Genomic DNA, 23551 nt, shown 5'->3' with positions numbered 1-23551 from the left:
GTGACTCTTCGGCCTGCCTCACTCCGACCGTCCAATCACAAATTCCTGGCGTCTCTGCTGGAGCCATGTGTCTCAAACCCATTCATTTCTGTCCACCCACCACTTCTACTTCTAGGAACATCTGTCTAACCAGTCTAACTGCCTCCAGTTTTGCCCTCTCCAGTCCCTTTCCTCCGTAGTAGCCCGACCTGGCTTTCTGCAGCCTGGGACGCTCGTGTTCTTTTTCCAAGCCCTCTCCAAGGTGCCTGGCGGCTGTCTGCATATAGTCCGTGTTCTCTGCCGGGGTCTGCAAGACTTCAAGTTTCCCGACCGTCTCTCTTCTCCTTTCCTTCTTCCTTCCATCTTCTGCAGCCCCACTAAATTATCCGTGGTTCCTGAATGCTCAGTGCTCTCTTTTGCTTCTGGACCTTTCACTCTGCCTGGGGTGTAAACTCAACCATTGTCTAAATTTCCAGATCACCTTATTCCTCCCAGTTCACCTACAGGGAACTCTGGAGCCCCTCGCCTTTATTCTGGCATTTGCAGAGATGATTATGCGTCTCAGGTTAGTCTGATAGTGTCTTGAGAGCAGAGGTGGTATGGCTGTTAGGCTCCTAGCTCCTAATGCCTGGTCACTAAAGCAGAGACCAAATCAATATCTGTCGTATAAATGAATGAGTCAGGTAGCTGTGTTTGGGGAAATCTTTTCTATTAACCTTATAGTGGTAGTATTATTTTACTTCCTGCCTCTTTCCTTTCTCCATTTACAGCAAGAAGAATTCTGTGTAAAGAAGGCACGTTTTTAATTGTGTGGATGAGTCTTTACCACATTGACCACAATTTGCCCATTTTATCCCCTTAGTGGTTCAAAGACTTGAGTCTGGTTTTCCTGGGGCTCCGGATCTCTGTAGCACGGAATGATTGCAACACGATTTTGCCCCTAGATAGTAGCAGGTTATGATAACTCTAAGTTAAGACTGGAGAATTTTACAGGGCATGGGGCAAGGTGTTAAAGTGCAACTTTCACTTTATAAATTGGAAATACATTTGGAAAATTAATTGGAAAGTTGGAAAAAAATTGATCTTGGAACAACAGAGTTTTGAACTGAATGGGTCCACTCACATGCAGACTTTTTACAGAACAGGACTATAAATGTATTTTCTCTTCCTTACAATTTTCTTAATAACATTTTCTTTTTTCTGGCTTACCTTGGTGCAATCATACAGCACATAATACATATAACTTACAAAATATGTGTTCGTCGACTTTTTATGTTATCAGTATGACTTCCGGTTAACAGTAGGCTATGGGTAGTTATGTTTTGGGGGAGTTGAAAGTTATAAATGGATTTTTAACTCCACGGGACTGGCATTCCTAACCAATGCATTGTTGAAGGTTCAAGTGTAATGTCCTTGTTAAGGGATAGGGCAAAGGGGGAAGGCTTAGGAATAGACCAGGCTTGACTTGGGAAGTGTCAGCTTCCAGTTTTCTCTCTCACTTGGCAGGTCCAAGAGCTTAATGACATCAGTCTTCTTCACCCCAGATCTTGTGATGTGAGTCTTGACATTTATGGCCCCATATTTAGCCCTCTGCCTGCTGTGGTGTAAGGGCCCCTTGAAGGCCACTGCACGGAAGGCATATCAGAGGCTCGTAGAAGGCATATCTTTGGGCTCAACCAGCGTGCATTGAACACCTACTATCTCTGTGCTCTTTGGAGCTCAGAAAACTTAAGTCCTTTAGCTAGAAAATTCTAGATCTTAGCCTGGAATCCAGGTCGTCTTGCTTTTTGTCATCTAGTCCAATTTGATATTCTCTACCTCCAAATTTGGTGGTGACCCACTTCATTTATGCTGGCGCAGAATAATGGAGAAGAGTTTTGGAGTCAGATGGACCCGTTTCTGCTCTGGGATAGAGTCGCACTGGGAACCGGGGCAAAAGCTCAACTTCTGTGCGTGAGATCTAATTCTCTTACCTTGAATGTGGAGATAATAAGGCTCAGTTCATAAGGTTCTCGTGAAGATCAAATTGGATTATTATGTAAAGTCCCTAGTTGACTACCTGACAGCATCTCAGATAACCTTTCCTCCTCTGTTTGGAATGCCTGAAATCCACACTATTGGTCTATTTAAATTCAGTCTCCACTTAAAATGTGGATACCCCTGAAAGCTTTGTGGTAATGCTGTGTCCTAGGCTGCTGGTGTGTTTTGTGGTACCCCAGTTTCCCTTGCCCCCCGTCCATATTTTCAGTTGCCCATGGTCAATGTCAGTCTGGAAGCAGATGATCTTTGTTCTGACGAGTCATCTGAAGGTCAACAGTAGCCTAACTTTACATCACAGTGCCTACGTCATTCAACTCATTTCATCTTTTTACAGAGGCATCTTATCATCTCACGTCCTCACAAGAAGGGTAATACTGCCAGTAAGATATTTTGAGAGAGGGAGAGAGACAGAGACAGAAAGAGAGAGAAGGAGCACATTTACATGACTTTTATTACAGTTTATTGTTTTAATTCTATTTTATTATGAGTTATTGTTGTTAATCTCTTACTGTGTCTACTTATAAATTAAACTTTATCATAGGTAAGTATATATATATAAAAAAAACAGTGTGAATATAGGGTTTGGTACTCAGGCATCCACTGGGGACTTGGAACATATTTCCTGCAAATAAAGGGGGGACCACTGTAACTGACTTGGCTACCCCCATCACCGCAGAGAGGAGAATGTTTGTCTACACATCTAGTTCAAGCCGTTAGTGTTTGTGTTTTGTTTTCTACATAGATTAAAAACTGAAATTCCACTCCTAACATTTAGCTCTGCTCAGGCCACATAAAGGGAAAAGAAATTTTATTAGTGAGGGATTATTTTCATTATCTGGAGAAGTTTACAACTGATCCTATGCTTACCTACCTCACATTTTAGCCTAGAGCCAAACTGTTGTTCATATTTTAAAATGAAAAAAAAAAAAGCGCTGATGAATGACAGATTCTAGGGTAAGTAAAATATGCATATTCAAACCCAAGGGAAGTGCCATCCAAATAACGCCTCTGCATGATTATGATTTGGTTGGAGGCTAGGAAGTACTTAAGGATGGGAAGTAACACTGTTCTCCTTGTAGAACAATTGTCCTTGAAAACATTTGAAATTTTAGAGCCTTTAAAATGAAAAGCAATGGACCGAAGGCCAGTCCGCTGCACTGGAATACAGCTGCCTAACATTTGTTTATCATTCTGTTCCCTCGTGTGGCCTTCTCTTTTCTCACCTCCTCCAGATTCTCTGTCACTGGCCTCTTCTTTGGAAGTAAGCAGACCTTAGTCTTTCTCTGCTCAGTATGGAATTCTCATTAAGTTTTCTGGTGCGAAGATATTAGATTAGAAATTAATACGCTGATCTTCCCAAGAGTTTTGTAAGAAGTTAAATAGCATAAGAGATGGAAATAACAATGTGCAGGTTTCGTGGTTATTGTTGTTTATTTGTTTTATTAGTGCAACAAATAATTTCCATCCTTTTTTAGTGGAAGTTTGTGGATTGTCTCACTTTATGCTGAATGTTACTTCTCTGCGTTCATTAGTAACTCGCGAGAAGGGTTCGGTAGAAGTGAGTATTCCATTGTGGGTACCATGCAATGACATTTTCTTGGTACTTCATATTCATCACCAACCTTAGCGTGCTGTCCCAAATAAGTGTTTGTAATTAGGTTGAACATGTGAAATGGTTGACCTTGACATTTTTTTTACCCACAAAAATGGCAGTTTCTTAGGATGTAGCCTAATATCAAAAATCCAGTCTACTCAGTTCTTTCCTTAACGCTACATTATTTTGTCCAAAACTCATATTATGTTTTATATGCATTAGACACCTCATATTTACCTGTTGAGGGAGTTGATCTTAGCGATACTAATCAGATCGGTTTTACGGCATTTGTGTCCACCTCTACACCACGGGATGAAAGTAAATACCGTGAGGCTGAGGTGGCTGGCAGGGGATTTCATGTCCTGGTTGTCCAGGCTTTTCATTGTAGGGGAAGAAGGGACATGTGGTGGGTCAAAGAGGTCAAGCATTTGGCAAGGCATTTGAAAAGCTAACAGTTGAGAAGGTTAGGAGTGTATCTCTTCTGATCTTGGGCGGTCTAAGCCAGTAAACATAATGGCTCTTTGAAGCGGTGTGTCTATTCCTTACTCGGTGAAGGAGGTAGATTTGGGGGGGGGATGGGCGTCCTCATTGGCCACCCCCCAGACAGGCTAAGTTCCTGATGCGTAAGAACAGGAGCAGGCGTTCCTATTTCCAGCTCACGCAGGGGACGTAGAGGAAAGAGAGCCCGTGGGCTTTGCCTTGGATGAGGAAGCTGAAGATGGGCTTCAGGAACCAGGAAAACTGATTCTAGAGAAGGGGCAGGTCCACAGTAGAGACTCACAGGTGGCCTGCGACATGTTCCAGAATTCAGGTTCCTAGAAATTTAGACCGACCTTTCCATAATAAGCTGTACTTGTGGCACGCTGTGTTCCAGGGGCTGCCGAAGAAGCTGCCCAAGCCAACCCTCTCGTTTGCGTTTGCGTATTATGAAAGTTCTCGATGGCGATGGGAATGCTGTGTTTCTCCCTAAATGCTCTGCGTCCGTCCCCATTGCTAACTTTAGTTGCTTTGTTATTCTCCTAGGTGGATCTATGCACACTGTCAAAGAATCTCATCATTCTTTAGATTGACAAAATATACCTGCACACGAAAATAAGTCCACTGAGGATTTGTCATCCCCTGCCCCATTCTGTGGAGCCCTGCTGTCAGCAGTGACCTTCTCTTGAGGGCTCCACGGTGTGACCCTTTTGCCAGCTGTAGTGTATGAGAGGCCGTGATCCCAGGGCACGTAAAAAGTTAGGAATGCCAGTGCAGCGGGGAGATATACATAAAAACAAATCAGTATATTCCCACAACAGCTATAAATGTCAGTTGTGATTATTACAATTGTAAGAGCCAAATGACTGTAAATGACGCCAAAATTCCAAGTGGGGTGGGGTCCCGGAGACCCACAGGAGGCTGTTTGTGGAAGAATTGACAATGGATTAGGGTCATATTGAGGAGAAAAAGAGATGTCACTCTAAGCTACCAGAGAAGTTGGAATGGGGCGCAAGGCGGCCCTGCATATAGTGACTTTGGGAAATTACAGGCCGACCGGATTGACCAGCACAGCGATAGAAGAACCAGTGGCAAAGAGAGCCCTGGTTGGAATTCTTTAACCTGATTATTAATCTGGAATAAATTGCTTAGATTAAAGGGCTGATCTAGGATCTTAATTTTGAAGTGTCGGACAACTGTATTAATCCACGCTTTCGGCACAGTATTAATAAGGAACACTTACCGAGTGCTTGCTAGGGGCAGGCATCAAACTAGGTGCTTTACGTGTGTTAATTCACAGCACACCCATCACTCTGGGACCCCGCTTTCTAAACCAGGATGCTGCAACAGTTCACTATCTTTCCAAAGTCAAAGAGGTGATAAGTGACAAAAGAATTCAAATTTAAGTGTGCTGGTCCCAGCATTTGGGCTTTTCCCTACAAGGCTCTAATAAAAATTCAAGCAGATGATGTCATGTGGTGATCGGGGCGTCTAATGCCTGGTGCTTTCCTTTATGAGCTCTGGGAATGTTGCACAGCCTATGCCTTAATTTCCTTGTATGGGCATAAGGGGTGGTAACATAGGTCTTATCTCATGCGGTGGAATAGTAAGATTGCGGAACGTGCTCAATAGGGGTTGGCCGCTGGGAAAGGTCGGGGAACTTCTGAGCCCTCATCTTCTCACCTGACATAAGGAAAAATGGAGGCTCAGGGATTTTATGCGGTTTATTCAAACACACATTTGGGATTAGGATGAAGTGCTCTCGTCTACAAGAGTAAGAACTCTCGTCTCAACAGCGTGCAACGTGCTGCATCAGAATGTCGGGTCATGCCAAAACTGGGCTAAGGCTCGCTCTCGAAATAACTGAGAAAAAAGCATTTGAAAGTAAAGTCTGGTGCTTTCAGGTAGGCATATTATGGTAGAGTTTACTTTTGTATGATACGAAGATCTCTGTGGGTATGTGTTTTTGCGGCAGAGAGAGTTTCTTTTGTTTCTAATTATTCAGAAGTAGATGTTAATTCTCCACTTGGGCATCTTAGCATATGTTCTCCCCACACTAAAATGAAGATGAATGGCCACTTTCAAACACTCCCCAATTTTTATACGTTGCTGTTCCTAAAGCACCTTTTGCGTGCTGAATTTCTCTAGTGACATACAAGCAGACTTGATAATTATCCGTGACCTCCTATCCCTTTCCCATGGCGCTGCTTGATTTGAGAGACACCAGGTGAACCAGTCTCTAGGGGTGGTGGCACTCTGGTATCTCCTGGCCTGGTATCCCTTGGCAGGAGAGGGCTGGGCTGGGTGTGAGCCATGCTGGTCAGGCTCTCTGTCTGACTTCTGTTGCAGCCCAGGGAGAAGGAAGAGAGACTGGGTGCCTGTTCTGGATGTCGACTAAGTTGCACGATGAGAAGACCCTGCTGGGGGCTGCCTTATAAATGGCCCAGGCTTTGGCATCATGTCTGCTCAGGTGCATCATCTCCAGGACCTACTTTTTGCTTTCCCCAGAGAAGAGGACCCTTCCTCTTAACAGACAGCTCTCTCCCTAATCCACCCCCCAAGCCTCTCCTCCGCTAAGCAGGATCAGAAGGGTAGTGCCAGGATGGACCACAATAAGAAATTTCCTTTTCTTCCCCAGCAGTCTGGATACAGAACACCCCCTAGCAGGGCCAGATCCGTGGATTTTCTACCTTTGTGGTCACACAGAGCCCTGTGTTCAAAAGGGTCCCATGCTTATTTGATGCTCTTGAAATCCCTTATCACATTTTAGTAAGGGCTACACAGTTTCATTTTGCTCTGGGGCCCATAAATCATGTAGCCCGTCCTGCCCCTTAAACAACATGGTCAGCTACTTGACCTGCATAGTTTACTCTTAAAGACAAATCCAAGAATACATTAGGTAAGGAAGTAGCAGACTCCCATGTTAATTGAAGGACAAGTGGAATAGCTGGGTAAAAGGGCTTAAACCATATCAAGGCTTTTGATGTGCATGTGGCCGGACGCTTTAAAGTACTTGTATGTATTTTTTCTTGTAGCTGCGCAATGGATATTCCCATGAAAACAAACACTCTGTTTGCTTTGTTTCTATCAGTGCGTTAAACTCTGTTTCACATTCTGTTTTACCATGTGTGTTTTTTTTCTCTGGGGAATCGCCTGGTGTTCTTTCCTGATTTGTGTGTTTGTCTTACTGTTTTTTGAGTGATTCCCGTGAGTTCCTTGAACAATAAAGACGTTTGCCCCTTGTGATTTTTTTCCCCCTAACCGACTGTTTGACTTCAATTATATATGTTACTGTTTGTTGATTTTTGACATGCGGAAGTTCAAAATTTGTCTAAGGTTGAATCTCTTGATAATTTCTTTTGCGCTTTCTTATGTTAGCTTTTAGGTTAGCAGGCTTCTGCCTTCTAGAAATTTGATAAATGTTTGCTTATTTTTATAAAAGTTGCTCTATTTTGACTGTTATACTTTATTTTTGAGGAGGACGAGGATATGATTTTTTGAACAATGGATACCTGGCTATCTCAGGGAATTCTTCCCTTCTCCACCGATTTGTTTGTGTTACGTTTCTGCCTTCGCCATTTAGAAGTGAATTACCTCTGGGCTCCTGTTTTGTTACGTTGGTATTTCTGTCCTGTCTGTATCATCCTGACCTAATGGGTGTACCCTTTGTATGGTATTAATGGGCTAGGGCTGGTCATCAGCATCCTCCTCCTTTACCTCCAACTAATTTATTTATTTATATCTAGAGAGAGGGCGCAAACAGGGGAGGGAGCAGAGCCTTAAGCAGGCTCCGTGCCCAGTGCAGATCCTGATGTGGGGCTCTATCCGATGCCCTTGTGATCACGACCTGAGCTGAAATCAAGAGTCGGACGCTCAAACAATTGAGCCACCCAGGCGCCCAAACAACTAATTTATTTTCTGATCTGTTCTCATTAGTTTATTTTCTCTTAGCCCCTGTTTGATTTCTACTTGGCAATAAACTACTTTAAGCAGTTTTTCTAGGAACTTAAAGAGATATCAGTGGCCTTTCCTTTCTGTGATCGATATCCAAACTCATTGTCTGTCTCACATTGATCTACATAAATTTTCTATTTCTCTGTAGGTGAAGATTCTTTGTATTGAAAAAGCTTGTTAATTTTGTAATTTGGGTAAATCTAAAAGGGAAAGGCTGTGTTTATAGTGGTATTACCTAGTTCATTCAACAGGTATATACTGAATATCTCCAAGCACCTGGGACTGTGGATGGCAGTGATTGCAATAGACAGAGACCTCTGGGGATCCTCGGGGTGACTTCTGAGAGGAGGGCAGGCAGTGACTATTTATCACACAGAGTCTCGTGGGCCACTGTAGGGAGTTTGGGCTTAAGCTAGAACCCAATAAGAAACTGTTAGGGAGTTTTAAACTGGGCTGACGACATGATCAGATGGTTTGAGGATCAGCGTCTATGTTGGTAACATCTTGAAAAGATGGGGAAGAATCAGTAGTGAGGCCAGGAGGGAAAACAGGGCCGAAATATTTAATTCCATCTCCTCTTTTATAAAGAATCTGTAAATCTCGAGGCAGTCAAGATTATTCTGCCTGTCGCAAATCATGCATCTGAAAACATTTTCCTAGATGGTATCACACGGAGCAAAAAAATACCGTCACAAATCCCTGAAATTCTTACTTTTTATTTCAGTGACTTAAAGCCCTGTAAATTGCATTCCAACGAAGTCTTCATGAACATACGCATGGCATAAACATATCCAGAATTCCTGTCTGGGTTTCACAAAATGTGCTCATCAAATGTAGCTTGCTTTTTAGGGTGAGTGTAAGATTTACAAGAAGGTGAATGAAGGCAGAGTGTAGAGGGAGACATTGATGAATAGATTGAAACCTTAAATCCCTGAGCCTTATTCTCCCTTCAGACTAGATTGGATGGTCAGAATGCCATCACTTTCATGGATGAAGCGATGACTTTGTGCTAGACGAGTTTGGGAAAAGAATTCTAGGAAATTTGCCAGCTATCAACCAAGTATCGGCACATCAAGAAGGAGAATGGAGAAACAAGCCACAGCTCTTGGTGGAGTATATCTATTTTGGCCAAAAGGCAAAGTTATTATATTTTTAAAAGAAAGGAGAGATTAGCTCCTAAGTTACTATATTCAAGAACTATTTCAGTTTCGGGCAAGATTTATTTTGCTTAATGTATCTCATTTTATAGAAGCCAGACCTTTCCCTTCACTGGCCCCTGCAAGCCTCAAGTTAGGTTATAACCACAATTTATATGATAAAAGGGCCATAAATGCAAAATTTAGGGAGAGTGATTTTTTTTTGTTAATGCACAACGCTTTGAAAAATACCACATAGATTATAGGTGGAAGCTGAATTAAGGTTGTTAAAAGAAGAAAGACCTACCAAATCATCTGTTCATTGCCCAGAGAAAATTAAACTATTTCCCAGGTCTGGAAAACCTTATCAGATTTTATCATGTGGCTGCATATACTGCTTCTTATTTGACTTGGTTGTGCCTGTTTAAAATCTTACAATTCATCACTGTTCAAATTACTACTGGGTACTTACTCAGCCTTTCATGGAGTCAGTTTCTAAAGAAAGAAAGTGCTGCTTGCACATGGAAAACAAGTGTCTTAGCTTTACGATGCAATGTTTTTCTTTGCAAGTTGTATGTGTAAGCATAACACGTCTGCAGTTTCAATGTTCACCACGAGGTGCAGCACACAGAACTTCTCCTTTGTTCCTCGCTGACTCATGCAACAGAATTCTAGCAGTGGAGCAGGCATCAGGACTGTTTACAATTGGTAATATCTTAGCGATAGGCTTACCTAACTTCCCTCTGTGTTTGTTCTGCTGCGTGTATCTTTACGCCCAGGTGGACTGTCCTTTTCAATGCAGTATGGCTGCGCACAACTCCTGGTCTTCCATCCAGAAAGGGAGAGAGAGCATCTTGTCGCTATTGTTGGAAAGCTTCGGCCATTCAACGGCCCCTCATTTTCTGCCCAGTTAATCATTGTGCGGTGAGGACAGGTTCATGTTGATTGAGTTAGGACAGGCAGAGCTCCCTGCTGGAGCTAGAAGTAAAGTCACTATCACCCAACTGTGAGACAGCTACATAAAGTCAAGGGGATGGAATGGATTGAGGGGTGGGGTGATCACTGCACTCAGAGTACTGGTTTAGCCTCTCCCTCCCTCGAGTCAGGACTCAGAAGGATTTTGGCTGTCTGTGAGACACTCTCTTGTTGCCATTCATACTTTCTTGGAGATGCCCCGTGCTCAGAGTTGCCTACTGGCAAGGATAAGCACTTCAATTCCTATGGAATAGGATTGTAGCTTCCCACTGTGGTTCTAAAGAAAACTTCTCCCAACCCAAGGGAAGTGGAAGAGATGTAGGAGGAGAACAACGATTTGTGTCTTGGCTTATGGTTGTAAAGCGGTTTGTAGTTTGCTACACAGTTGGTAACTTTTGGATTCTGAGGAAGTGGAGAAAACGGAGAATGTAGCAAGTGAAAACTAAAAGGGATCTTGAATATGAGCTTCTCCAGTTTTCCTCTCCCCCAATCAGTGGGTCTGGATTGTTACTGAGAAGTCTTGAGTAGTTTACCAAGGGCCTCCTGGCTGGTCAGGGAGTGAATGTGGATCTGAGCTGAGAATTCCAGTTTCTCCATTTAAATGCTTTCCCAACAGTGTTTGGTGCCTGTGTCTCCTGTGGAAGAGAAACTTGTTTGTTATAATCCTGTTTACGAAGTAGGGATGGTTGGATCTTTTTTTGTTCCACTGATACAGAATTTTGATAATAGAAGTTTTCCCAGTGTGGAATGGGGAACATGTAAGATCCTAAGATTGTTTTATATTAATTAAGATTAAGTTCTGAAAGAGATAGCTCGTTTTTCTCTTTCACTGTTGGTTGATTTACTGCTTGTGCATGAAAGGAGAATCAATGCCTTTTAAGAATTTATTATTCAGAACTTCCACCAATTTACGTTGATCATCAGTGATAATTAAGGTAAACACTTATAAATGTGCTTTGTATAAAAATTCTGACATCGGGGGCGCCTGGGTGGCTCAGTCGGTTGAGCGTCCGACTTCGGCTCAGGTGATGATCTCACAGCTCGTGAGTTCGAGCCCCGCGTCCGGCTCTGTGCTGAGACAGCTCAGAGCCTGGAGCCTGCTTTCTGCTTCTGTGTCTCCCTCTCTCTCTGCCCCTAACCCACTCGCATTCTGTCTCTCTCTATCTCTCTCAAAAATAAATAAACATTAAAAAAATTTTTTTTTTAATTCTGAAATCAATCAGTGGCCATAGGGTACAAAGGTCTGTTACTAATTTTTGATGGGTTGAGCCACAGAAAGCCACAAAGACTCGGAGGATGTTGCTGCCTGTTCCTTCAGTAGACTCTCCGCTGAAAGGTAAAGTTGGTGTTTTCTCCGCTCTTTCCCTGCTCTCAGGGTCCTCTGCCACCAAGATGCTTGATCATGGAATGGTGTCTAAGACGGGCTCCTGGCACGCGGCATGTTGGATGAATGAATGAGTGAGAGGGTGAATTAGAAGACGCGGTCTTGCATTTGTTGGCACCAGAGGCTCTGGATGCCAGGAAATGATCACGTGGCTGTGAAGCCGCGCCCAGATCACGTGGAAACAGCGCTGAACTTCAGAAAGGGCTCCCCTGTTTCCTCGCGCGTCACGTTCAAGCAGACGCAGTCCGCTCGTGGTCTTTGGACGAAATCACTGGTACAAATTACAGTGATGCTGCCATTAGTAAAAAAACGTCTTCTGGGCGACTTAGAGCACAGTGGAAATTCTGGTGCTGGTGCACGTAGCCTTGAGCCTGTCCGAGGTCCGATCCTCTCGGTACCCTGCTCAGAAGCCCAGCTGTGAGGCCCCATCTGTCAGCGAAGGCGGCATCTGTGTCTCCGTCGGCTGACATCTGCGTTAACTCTCGTGGACTTGCCTGAAGGCCCGTAGGTGGCCGTGAGGCTCAGGGAAGCGGGCTCTGCGGTGGTGCCTTTAGTGAAATATTGCCCGGCCTTTTCAACTGAAAACCCCCCGTGATGGTGTGCTAAGCGCTTGCTTTTTCACGAGCTGGGAGACCCTTTCTTTTAGGGCTTCTTGCATTCCAGGATGCATTAAATCGTACTTGCTCATCTTTAAAGTGTATTTACTTTGAGAGAGAGAGAGAGAGTGTGTGAGAGAATGAGTGCAAGTGGAGTGGGGGCAGAGAGAGAGAGTCTCAAGCAGGTGCCACACTGTCAGGGCAGAGCCTGATGCGGGGCTCGAACTCACGAACCGTGAGATCATGACCTGAGCTGAAGCCGGACACTTAACCCCCTGAGCCACCCAGGCGCCCCGTTTGCTAATCTTTTGCACCCGCAGCAACATTGCCGGGCAATAGGACTTGAGTAAATGCTTGTATGAGAGACTCAGGGCGGGGTTTTCTGCTTTCTGTTCAATTCTTCAGAAAATGGTGTTGGAAAATCTAGCGGGTTGCAAAGTGGCCCTCCTCTCCCTCCACACACACACACACACCCCCCTCTGCTTCCGGTCCTTCCTGGAGCATCAGAATGGGACCTTATTTGGAAATCGGGTCAGTACAGATGTAAGCAGTTAAGATGAGGGCACACTGGGGTGGGCTGGACCCTTGTAGCTGCTGCCTTGATGACAAGGGGCCCGGAGACACATGGAGGGAAGATGGCCACAGGATGACTGAGGCAGAGATTGGAGTTTTGTCCCGCAAGCTGAGGAGCGCCAAGGATTGCTAGCGACCAGCGGAAGCTAGGAGAGAGGCATGGGGCAGGGTCTTCCTCTTGGAGAATTGACCGAATCCCTCGGTTTCAGACCTTCAGCCTCCAAGACTGTGAGGCAGGAAATTTCTGTTACTTTCGGCCACGTGGTCAGCGGCAATTTGTTAACAGCGGCCACAGGAAGCTAGTACAGCTTACTGTGTTCTGTGTCGTCACTGGGAATCCGCGTGAGTTTTCCGAGTTCTGTTTTCCACACTCAACGCATCGCCATTGTGTAAAGACTCTTCTGGGCCAACATAGATTTGAGTGGCGTCTGTAAGGAAGGGACAGTGCTTACTAGGAAACATTACAGAAATGGGGCCATTCCATTAGAAATAAATTTCCAGGGGCGCCTGGGTGGCTCAGTCGGTTAAGCATCTGACTTCGACTCAGGTCATGATCTCACGGTCCGTGAGTTCGAGCCCCGCGTCGGGCTCTGTGCTGACAGCTCAGAGCCTGGAGCCTGTTTCGGATTCTGTGTCTCCCTCTCTCTCTGGCCCTCCCCTGTTCATGCTCTGTCTCTCTGTCTCAAAAATAAATAAACGGTTAAAAAAAAAATTAAAAAAAAAAAAAAGAAATAAATAAATTTCCAGAGGTGCCTGGGGGGCTCAGTCAGTTAAGCATCCGACTTTTGATCTCGTCTCAGCTCGTGATCTCACGGTGGTGAGATCCAGCCCTGAGTTGGGCTCTGCCCTGGAGCCTGCTTAAGATTCTCCCTCCCTCCCTCTCTGTCTCTCCCTCCCTCGCTCTCTGCCCCTCCCCCACTGGTGCGCACACTCGTGCTCTCTCCCAAAAAAGGAAAAAGAGGGGCGCCTGGGTGGCTTGGTCGGTTAAGCGTCCAACTTCGGCTCAGGTCATGATCTCACAGTCCGTGGGTTCGAGCCCCGCGTCGGGCTGTGTGCTGACAGCTCAGAGCCTGGAGCCTGTTTCCGATTCTGTGTCTCCCTCTCTCTCTGCCCCTCCCCTGTTCATGCTCTGTCTCTCTCTGTCTCAAAAATAAATAAACGTTAAAAAAAAATTTTAAAAAACAAAAAAGGAAAAAGAAAGAAATTTCCAGCGTATTCACTTAGGACCTTCCTCTTATGCGAACTCATTTAACATGTGTACTGAGTGCCCATAATATGCCAAGCACAGGCTTGCTTTGGAGGCTAAGGGGTCTGCCCACATGGAGCTGAGGATACCGTAGAGAAGACAAATAGGATTGATTTCAATTAATCTACATATTTATTTTATTTTTAATTTTTTAATTTTTTTTTTTTTAATTTTTGAGAGAGAGAGAGAGCATGAACAAGGGAGGGATAGAGAGAGAGAGGGAGACACAGAATCTGAAACAGGCTCCAGGCTCCCAGCTGTCAGCACAGAGCCCGACGCGGGGCTCGAACTCACGAACTGCGAGATCATGACCTGAGCCGAAGTCGGATGCCCAACTGACTGAGCCGCCCAGGCTCCCGACTCTACATGTTTTTAATGTCATTATGTATATGGAAAAAGCAGTCACGCTGAACAGCAGCGAAACTCCGCGAATCAAATAGTATTTGGGGATGTCACTCATTGATCTGATTCAGAAACTTAATATACTGTGTTTATGTTCACTTCTATTCATGTGCCTGTGGTTTCTCTCCCCAACCCAATACAAAACCGTCCTGCGTTTTCCACAGTCAATCACAGTCCTTTGCGTGCAGTAGCTTTCACATGTCGTTGCTGAATTAAACTGAGTTATTGATTGAGGATATCGATAGGGAAGATGGTTAATAACAGCTAGCAGGTATTAAGTACCTTTTCTACGTACATGCCACGATAAGCAATGGCCCTTTGTCATTTTATTCTCACAGCTGCTCCCTGTGAGTTTCTATTTCCCAACGTCCCACTTTAAAGATGGGGTAACTGTGGTGCTCAGAGGTCAGGAAAGCTGCCTGAAGCTCCACCGTTCAGCTGGCAGTGAAGCCAAGATTCGGGTTTATTCCAGCAGCCTGCCGCCAGGCTCCACGCCCTCCGGCACCACACGCTGTGCTTTGGGGCCACACGTGGCTGTCTGCCACCTTCCGTGGGTTGGAGAGGACTGTGTCACAGTCATGCCCCTTTCTTTTTCTTTATCACAGCCTTCCACAGGCGTGCGGAAATGGTGGGTTTTAACTGAGATTTTTCTCTGAGTGTGGCTTCTTTCTTCCCCCAAGAAAAAGAACGACAGGGTGTGCAGCGAACGATTGCCGATCAACTTATATTTCTATCTAATTCTGCCTCTTTTTAGCCCTTGGCGTCCAAGCTAACACCACTTCAGTGATCGGTCTCCTCCAGGGTCATGTGTGGGTAAGCCCTGGGCTTGCATTTCACGTCGTGGTTTCGCTCCTGTGACTTGGGAGTGGGACCCCTCCACCCCCTCCTGCCCTGAATTACTTGAGGCAGAAGCTCTTGCCTTTCCTAGAGAGAGAGTGTAGACAGTCTCCATCTGGGGAGAAGGGGGCGGCCCCCAAGCGTGCAGTCTGAGCCTCGCAGGCCTTCCAAGGGCAGAGCTCCTGCCACAGGTGTGTGTCTGGATCCCCAAGCCCTTTCTGTGCCTTTCTGTGCCTTTCTGTGTCTGCTCTCTTAGCATCTGTGCCGCGCGCTGGTTTTCTGTTCTCGGTTCATCGCTACTGGCGGCAGCAGCCATCCAGCCCTGCCTGGAGGTAACATAACACACCCCGTATCCCCCCCGCCTGACGTTCCGTTCCTGGGGGTGCGGCAGGCCTGTCGGGGAGCTGCTGACTCAGCAGCGGGGTTGTCCTGTGTTTCTCTCCTGGAAGAACTCTGTGTACTTTGTTCGCCGGCTGCAGCCACAGCTCTCAGGATCTGATTTCAGCTGGAAACAACGTGCACCAGAAGTTTGAGAGTCAAAAGCCACAAGCGGTGGAAGCCAGCACCCTGTCATTGCAGCATGACCCGCAATAGCCCAAGGAAGAGTAGGTAGACAAAAGCCCATCCTCAAGAGAGAAATAGATAAATAGGTAGATACGCGCAATGAAATATTATTCAGCCGTAAAAAGGAATGTCGTGCCGACTCGTGCTAAAACCCGGATGAACCTTGCAAAAGTGAAGTAAGCCAGACACAAAAGGACAAATATTGTATTATTCCCCTTAGAGAATGTATCCAGAACAGGCTACCTCACAGGGAGAGAAAGCAGATCAGAGGTTACCGGCAGCTGGGGGAGGGTGGAGTGGGGACTTCCTACTTCCTGGAGGCAGGATTTCTGTGTCAGGTGATGCACAGTTTTGGAAATAGTAGGTGATGGTTGTACAACATCGTGAAGGTAAATAATGCCGCTACATCGTACACTTAAAAATAGTTACATTTTCTGGCAGATTTTATGTTGTACCTATTTTTCATGGACTTAAAGAATGCCCCCACTCTGAACCAGATCTTGTGTTTGGGTGGACGTTGCCTCTCTTAGCAATTGAGAAAAATGCTGAAAAGCGTCCTTGGCTTCTCTTAGGCTGAATATAAACCTGTAAGAATGACAGCGTCTCAGCAGGAAGGGACCGGCACACCTCCGGGGTGTGAAGCAGGTGTTCACTTAACTGTCTTGTTTTCCAGCCCTGCCCTGGACCGCCAACACGTTATAGATGCCGGTATGCTGCTCAGTGGCCCTGAGATCAGTTGCTAGGTGCTTTGGGAAAGTGGAGGAAGGAAGATACTAGTTAGGACATTAAATGGCTTGAAATGAAAAGAGAACCGGGACTCACGTTTGCCCTTCTGCTTCCTTTCCTTTCTTCCTCTTACCCTCTTCATCCCCTGTTGCGGTCTTCTCTGGGGGAGAAGCAAATACAGAGGGCACCATCGACTGATTTTTGCTCATAATAAAATAAAGCAGAAAGTTCAGGATCCGATCCCTCCTTTCCCTCTACTCCAAGATTTCTGACTCTGGAGAATTCCTCGGTTAAATCTCTCTCTCCCCTGTGGTCTGAAAGGACTAATACGCTTTCATGATACAAGTTTCTTTTTCAAACCCTGTATGCACCTGGGCTGGGGATTAAGCCGGATCATTCTTTGAGGTAACTAATATTATTATTCTGCACGTATAGACCCTTGAACTGTGGATCAAAGAAGATAAGAAATTATCTCACGGTAACAATCAGGAAAATAACAGTGAGTTCAACATACAAATATGCCCCACCACTCCTGTGATCTAATTCTGAGATATTACAAAGAATTCTCCTTCATTTGGTGTAGACATTTAGTCTTTAAAGCATGCTCTCAGGGTGTGCCAGCAGCAGCTTGAAAAGAAGGTACCTGAGAGGAACAGGAAATGTAGCGGGCTAAGACCCCCACGTGGGCCCACATGCTGGTTTGTGGATTTCATATCCGAAGTCCATGGCTGAAACCCACAGGAATGAATTCAATGCATATAATCTGGAAGTTATATAAGGAATCAATTTTGCAGGTAATTTCTTGGACTCTTAAGAATGTTCAAAACCGTAGGATCCCTTGGTTCATTTTTTTTTTGTCATGTATCGATTGATCTGGTCTCTTCTACCCTTTACCTTCTCGTGTTATCAATAAATGACAGTGGAATGTCTGACTGTCTTGTTTTAAATACCTGCATTTACAAAATCAGCCTGGGCACTGGGAAGGAAAAGAGAGAAGAGACTTAGTTTTGCAGGTTTTACACACGGGAACTTTAAGAGATTTAAAATCGTTCTCTATACAGGCACATGAAAAGATGTTCAGCGTCGCTCCTTATCAGGGAAATACAAATCAAAACCACACTCAGGTATCACCTCACGCCAGTCAGAGTGGCCAAAATGAACAAATCAGGAGACTATAGATGCTGGAGAGGATGTGGAGAAACGGGAACCCTCTTGCACTGTTGGTGGGAATGCAAATTGGTGCAGCCGCTCTGGAAAGCAGTGTGGAGGTTCCTCAGAAAATTAAAAATAGACCTACCCTATGACCCAGCAATAGCACTGCTAGGAATTTACCCAAGGGATACAGGAGTACTGATGCATAGGGGCACTTGTACCCCAATGTTCATAGCAGCACTCTCAACAATAGCCAAATTATGGAAAGAGCCTAAATGTCCATCAACTGATGAATGGATAAAGAAATTGTGGTATATATACACAATGGAGTACTATGTGGCAATGAGAAAAAATGAAATATGGCCCTTTGTAGCAACGTGGATGGAACTGGAGAGTGTAATGCTAAGTGAAATAAGCCATACAGAGAAAGACAGATACCATATGGTTTTACTCTTATGTGGATCCTGAGAAACTTAACAGGAACCCATGGGGGAGGGGAAGGAAAAAAAAAAAAAAAGAGGTTAGAGTGGGAGAGAGCCAAAGCATAAGAGAGTGTTAAAAACTGAGAACAAACTGAGGGTTGATGGGGGGTGGGAGGGAGGGGAGGGTGGGTGATGGGTATTGAGGAGGGCACCTTTTGGGATGAGCACTGGGTGTTGTATGGAAACCAATTTGTCAATAAATTTCATAAAAAAAAAAAAAATCGTTCTCTATGAGAGGATCCCCATTTAATGAACGTGGTCTTTCTCCTCAAACACTGTGGAAACCTGGCACGCTCTCACAGCATGGCTGGAATAGAGGACCAGCACTTTCTTCTGCTAACATCCCCGGATTAACAGTGTGTCCGAACTGACCGGGGTAATCAATCAGCTGACTAGTTTCGCTACACTGTGATTGAGAATTACACGTATGTATGTTAATCTGGTACAAATAACATCGACCAACATCAGCACACTAGTTAGTTTTCACTTGCTTTGGTGTGTATTTGTATCTGATACCTAGTTGTTGGTTCAACTATCCTCATTTTGGGGCCTTTAGCCCAATTGGGAGGACATTTAATAAAGCGTAACATGGTTCTTTACCAAGTCTAACAGGCGTAGTTCTGATATGCTCATAACCCCTAATGAGGGTTTTGGCCATTGATCAAATACACAGACTTTCATGTAGTTACATAAAGCAGTCAGATAGCAGAATTATCGGCTTTGCTCATACCAGAGGGATTTTCGCCAGTTATGAAAAGTATGTATAATTTAATTTACATGCATGTGTAATATTTATTTACTACTATATATCCATGTAATGGTGTAATAACAATTAGTGTTTTAAATTTCATTTCCTGTTTCCTGATACAAATTAGGCTGTAATAAATGGGTCAGTACTAAACAATCACAGGGTGGGCTCTTGACAGCCATGGGCATGATCGAATGCTTTACAAGCCAGATCCCGTTTATTCCTGCTAGCAATGTCCCCAAACACTTAAGGGTGGATACAGTCCCCCATTTATAGAGGAAATGGGTAGTGTTTTTTTGTTTGCATTTATCCCCACTTTATGGATAAAGACAATGAACATTAGAGAATTAGAGAGATTTTCTCCTGGACACGTTGCTTGGAACTGGTAGATATGGAATTAAAACTCTTGTGGTCTGACACTGATGGACAGTTTTATGTGTCAACTTGGCCAAGGTGTAGACAGCAGTTATTCAACCAAACATTGTCTGAAGGTAAGAAATGTAGGGTGATCTTTCTAAGGCCATAGCTTGGCTTGCAAGAACATTGTTATACTTCCAATTCCTGTTTTTGACACATACGACCCTTTCTAAGGCCATAGCTTGGCTTGCAAGAACATTGTTATACTTCCAATTCCTGTTTTTGACACATACGACCCGGTCCATTCCTTCTTGAGTTCCTCCTGTAACATTTCTGTTATAAGTTTCCCACCCCGAAACATACACCTTTTTCCTGAACTCACTGGGGAGATGGTTACGTTTCCAGAAGCAGGGTAGAAACAAAGAACATTTTAATAGCATCCAAAAATATGAACTTATTCTAAGATTCGTGGAGTATTTCCTAAGTGCTGTTTCTGGGTTATTTTTATTGAATCCTCAGACCAGTAAATTACAAATCCACATGTGAGATTTGTCATTTACAGACTATACTCCCTCCGGTCCACATGAAAGCTGCGAAACCATATTTAATACAAGATTATATAAGTTGATGCTCACTATTTGTGAATTCCATAATTTGCAAATTTGTGTATTTGCTGAAATTTATTTGTAACCCCCAAATCAATACATGTTTTCGTGGTCATTTGCGGACATGAACAGAGTGAGGAAAATCTGAGTCTCCCAACGTGCATGTCCCCAGCTGGGGATGAACAAGGTGATGCCTGTCTTCTTGTTTTGGCTCTTCTGCTGTGACTAAATGTCCTTTTTGCAGCCTTAGTGACCACCACGTTTTTCGATTTGTGTGCATTTCTTCGGTGGTTTCACTCTCTAAGGTGGCCTTCAAGCGTCATGCTGAAGAGCTGTCTAACGTTCCTAGGTGTGAGAAGGTTGGGAGGTGTCTCACATGTATTATTAGATAAGGTTCACTTAAGCTTGAGGTATAGCTCTGTTGGCCTCAAGTTCAGTGCGAATCAATCAACAGTATAAGGTGTCTTTAAATAGGAACACACATGAAACAAGGGTATGTATTGACGGGCAGACAAAAATGTAATGTCCAGCAGCTGGCAGAAAGCTAACCCTGTCTTTCCCCTAGAAGCAATGATCCACTCTTGTCATTGCATGGTTTGGGGTGGCTTTATAGAACATAACTACCATGAATAACAAGAATGGACTGCATTTCTCTATGATCTTGCTCTCCTTAATTAATTTGTTAAATACTCAGTGTTCTACTGTCAAAGGACATATATTCTCAAAGGGACAAAAAATGGTTCTTGATGCGGGGTGGGGAGAACCCCATTTAATGTAAAAAGCAGAGGTATATCCGCAGTGCATAACATATATAATATATTGGTGGTATTACAATATCTTTTGGGGTAATTGGGAGAAATGTCTAACAAGGTTTCTTGCGGGGGGAGGGCAGTAATGAAAAAGTGATTGCAAAACATAGCCGCAGGGCACGGTCAATATGTGATGAAGAAAGTATTTACTAGGCTACACAGCACAGTATACATAGCTGTTATTATTAATATCATTGATAATATTATTTGTTTTCTTAGCCTCTTCCCATTCTTCACAGACCAGCATTTCTTAAATTGGAGTTTGTGGTCCCCTGAGGGGGTCTGCATTCTGTTTTCAGACCCGTCTGAGAGTTTCCTCTAGGATTTATTTTGCTTTGGGCTTTCGTTTTGATGACAGGCATGAAAATAATAAATCGTTGTATCCTGGTTCCCCTTTATGGATGAGTTCTGCCACAGGATTTCATTGTCCAAGTTTATGCCTATCTTTTAAGATAGGAGTTCTATTTCAATGCCTAGGGGCCAATAAGGAATAAAAGAGGAGAAGACTTAAAGATCATGAGGAAAACAGACGGAGTGAAGGCCCAGTGACCTGTCTTCCTGCTCTGGGAGGGAGGACTCCCGATTCTGGATGGAGGAAAGTGGTGCTCAGCTGAGCCCTCACACGGGCCAGGGGGAGCACGGACACGCCCTAACCCAGAGAACACTCGCTTTCGCAGCCGGTACTGTGTTAACATTTTGAAAGGCAATTTAATCTCTGCAAAATGACATCATCTGCCACGTGAAATTAATGCCGTTAATTTGAATTTTATGGGCTTTCTTGTTTTCGTGTTCAATGTGTTACTTTGTTTTGGTCTCATGGTTGAATCAGGGTTAAAGTGTATGGAGTTTATTTCTAGCTTTCCATTTGTGCATTGCTAAATACCAGTATACGAAAAATAATGTAAGTCTCCATCAGTGGTGGGCAATAACGCTTTTTGCCGTATCAAAGGGAGTGTTGGCATTGCTCGGGTTTAAGGAGCACTGTGAGGGACTCCTAGGATCACAGATTATCCAAGCTGCTGGGAATCAGTCCACCCATCTCTCTTACCACATGTGGACACTGAGCCTCCTGGAGGAGAAATGAGTGGCCAAGGTAAAAAACGAGTAGGGGCTGACTGAGGTCAGAGAGCAGGTCGGCAGGCTTCAAACTACACAGCCCATCCAACGTGTCAACCCTGCCCAAAGGTGGACCGTGGCAGATAAATGGCGACCACTGCCAGGCCACAAAATTGGGCTAGACACAAACTCATGGAGAGTTATGCGTCACCTTGGCTAACTCTGAGCGCGGAAGATGGGAAATGGGCCGGGACAACTGGAATGACAGACTTGTTTCAGAGTCAGGAGTCACAGTCAACAACTGGCAGTGCTGAAAGGAGACAACAGCCTTTTGACTTCCCCGCTCAGGTGATATCACCCATGAACTTGGCTTGTTCCAGTACTCTCAACATTCACAAGCAAATCCCCGAAGCTCCTAAGTTGAAGTGCCTTTGTACTTTCTACTCTGTTTTTAGATGTGACTGCACTCCACGAAACTAGGGCGCGTATCACTGCGCAGGGAACGTGTTTCTCAGTTGCATGTAAGGGTTTTGATCCTAACTTGCTAAGCGAGAAGAGCGCATTTGTGATAGAATTGGATGGTCATTATATTAGTTTTCTATCGCCGTGTGACAAGTCACCACAAACCTCAGAGCAGCGGAACACAGGATACATCTATTACCCGACAGTTCCCTGGGGATGGAATTCTGGGCCACGATCTGCTGGGAGCTTTGTTCAGGACGTCACAGAGATGTAGACAAGACATTGGCCAGGGCTGTGGCTCCTCTGAGACTTGGGGTCTCTTCCATGCTCATGCAGGTGTTGGCCGAATTCGTTTCCCTTGCAGCGGTAGAACTCACAGCTGCTTGCTTCTTTGGGGCCAATGGGCAGGGTCTCTTCCCTCTAGACTCTTGGAAAGAGCTTACCTATTTAGGCCAGGCCCACCCAGGATGATCTCCCTTTTGATCAAAGCCAAGTGATTGGGGAATTTAGTTGCATCTTCAACACCCCCTCGTATTTACCATATTTGTTGCTTAGAGGTTACAGGTTCTACCCACGCTCAAGGGAACTAAGGACATGCCATGAGCACCAGCTAACTTAGCCTGTTGAAGTTGCTACAACAAAATACCATAGGGGCGCCTGGGTGGCTCAGTCTATTAAGCTTCCGACTCTTGATTTTGTCTTGGGTCATGATCTCAGGGCTCATGGGTTGGAGCCCTGAGTCTTGATTTCAGCTCAGGTCGTGGTCTCATGGTTGATCAGTTTGAGCCCCGCATCAGACTCTGCACTGACAGTGGGGAGCCTGCTTGGGGTTCTCTGCTCCCCTTTCTCTGTCCCTCTCCTGCTTCTGCTGTTTCTCTCTCTCTCTCTCTCTCTCTCTCTCTCTCTCAAAATAAATAAATAAATAAATACATAAACAAACAAACTTTATTTAAAAAATACCATAGACTAGTGGCTTATAACAACAGAACTTTAGTTCTTACAGCCCTGGTGTCTGAAAAGCCCAAGATCGAAGTGTCTGGTAAGACCCTTCTCCTGGTTCACAGATGCCTGTCTTTCTCCAGTGTCTTCATAACATGGAAAGACCAAGGGAGATGTCTGGCGTCTCTTTTAGTCTCATTCATGAGGGCTCCACCCTCATGATCTAATACCCTTCGAAAGGTCCCGTCTCCTAATACCATCCCATTGGGGGTTAGGTTTTAAGATGAATTGGTGGGGGGCGGGGGGCGGTCGGACACGTTCCGTCTGTAGCAGGTACCACGCGAGTTATCTTAGAATTCTGCTCACTGCCAGTCACTGGCACTTCCTTCATGAGGCCGTGAGTCAGCTTCGTATTTTCAGACTTCCGTGTGACATTTTGAGAATGTTTAGCACTATTA

General features: G+C 44.7%; 1 protein-coding gene across 1 annotated transcript in view; it reads left to right on the top strand.

Moving 5' to 3' along the window:
* The window catches only part of FBXL7 (F-box and leucine rich repeat protein 7), a 342921-nt gene that overhangs the window by 81060 nt on the left and 238310 nt on the right, over positions 1-23551 (top strand). The gene's annotated exons all lie outside the window — the stretch shown is intronic.

The sequence above is a fragment of the Lynx canadensis genome, chromosome A1 (genome assembly GCF_007474595.2).
Source record: "Lynx canadensis isolate LIC74 chromosome A1, mLynCan4.pri.v2, whole genome shotgun sequence".
Taxonomy (NCBI): domain Eukaryota; kingdom Metazoa; phylum Chordata; class Mammalia; order Carnivora; family Felidae; genus Lynx; species Lynx canadensis.
Note: the sequence above shows the minus strand (reverse complement) of the source record. Positions and strands in the feature narration are given on the sequence as shown.